This window comes from Austrofundulus limnaeus, unplaced genomic scaffold (assembly GCF_001266775.1).
Source record: "Austrofundulus limnaeus strain Quisiro unplaced genomic scaffold, Austrofundulus_limnaeus-1.0 Scaffold563, whole genome shotgun sequence".
NCBI lineage: Eukaryota > Metazoa > Chordata > Actinopteri > Cyprinodontiformes > Rivulidae > Austrofundulus > Austrofundulus limnaeus.
In genome coordinates this window covers 256,515-257,931 of record NW_013952965.1, presented here as the reverse complement: position 1 = coordinate 257,931, position 1,417 = coordinate 256,515, and positions in this window count along the sequence as shown.

Genomic DNA, 1,417 nt, shown 5'->3' with positions numbered 1-1,417 from the left:
GAAACATACTACAAACAAACAAGCGTACGTATTTCAAACAAACAAACAAACTTGCATAAAAGAGAAAAAGGAAGAAATTCCTTACTGTAAAATTTATATTGTTAATGTTGATAGTGTTCAATAGAAAATAGTGTCACTAGCGCCCCCTTCATTTCCGGAATGCAATAGTCCCATTTCCATATAAGGTATGACTGACGGAAAGGTCTGTCACCGCCCCGAGCTGCATGCTGCAGCGAAGTGTACCTCCTCAAAGCAGTGAAAAAACAGAACTTCCTGTCCAGATCTGACTGGACTCTGAGTGGATCTGTACTGTTGGGTGTGCACCTGAGGCGGTACAGTACCCCAAACCCAAAACCTGTACCCAGGAAACACTACTTTAACTTTGAGTTAAAGTAAAAAGTACCCACGAAACCATTCAGCTGAGAGTAAAAAAGTATTTGTTAATAAAGCTACTCAAGTACTGAGTAAGTGATGACATCAACTATTTAATGTTTAAAATGACATCATCAGACGGAGCAAAATATAAAGCCATGTTAAAATTAAAATAATTAATTTAAAGAACAAGATAAAATTTAAGTAACTAACGATTACACAACTGTGGGCTGGCAGCGCGTGACTTAAACTGATTCCAAACGAACGAACGTAAACCTCAGACGTGTTTTTGCAGGAGAACATGTCAACATCTAACCTGCTGCAGAACAGTTTATAACAGCAAACAGTTTTTAGTCCTGCAGGTTCTGGACCTCAGCAGATTCTGGACCTCAGAGAACCCTGCTGAAGACTCAAAGCTGTGAGGCTCTCTGAGGTTCTGCTGTGAGAACTGCTGTGACTCAGAAACCACAAACTTCTACAGAAGAAGCTCAGAAAGTCCCATAAATCAAAAACTAACTTCCAGGAAAGTCTCTTCAGGTGAAGCAGGAAGTGATGACTTCCCCGCCTGCAGCTTCTGAAGGACCAGCTTCTGGTCTGACTGAGACAAAACTCCCACAGCTGACGGTAAAGATGTCTTCTCATCAGGCAGGATGGGGGCGGGGCTTTGATGTGGACTCCCCCGTCGGTGGTCTGAGATGAACAGACCTGCAGCAGGAAGCCCAGCTTTTGAGGTTTTCTTCTAAATCTGCAGCTTTGAGAAGAGAAATCAGCTGATGTGCTTCTTCAGCTTGGTCTGTTTGTCTGTCAGAACCGTTCTCCTCCAGAACCTTCAGGAACCGGATCAGACTTTTTTTAACAAGAAAAGATTATTAAAAATCAAGCCTGACTCAGCATAATTGCTGTTTTACAGCAGGTTCCTGTTCTGCAGCACATAAAACACTCAGAATTACAGCATCACAATCGCATCATTATTATTACACCATAGACACAAAGACAAACAAGCATGCCAAATTTCAAAAAGGCAGCATTTGCATAAACATAGAAG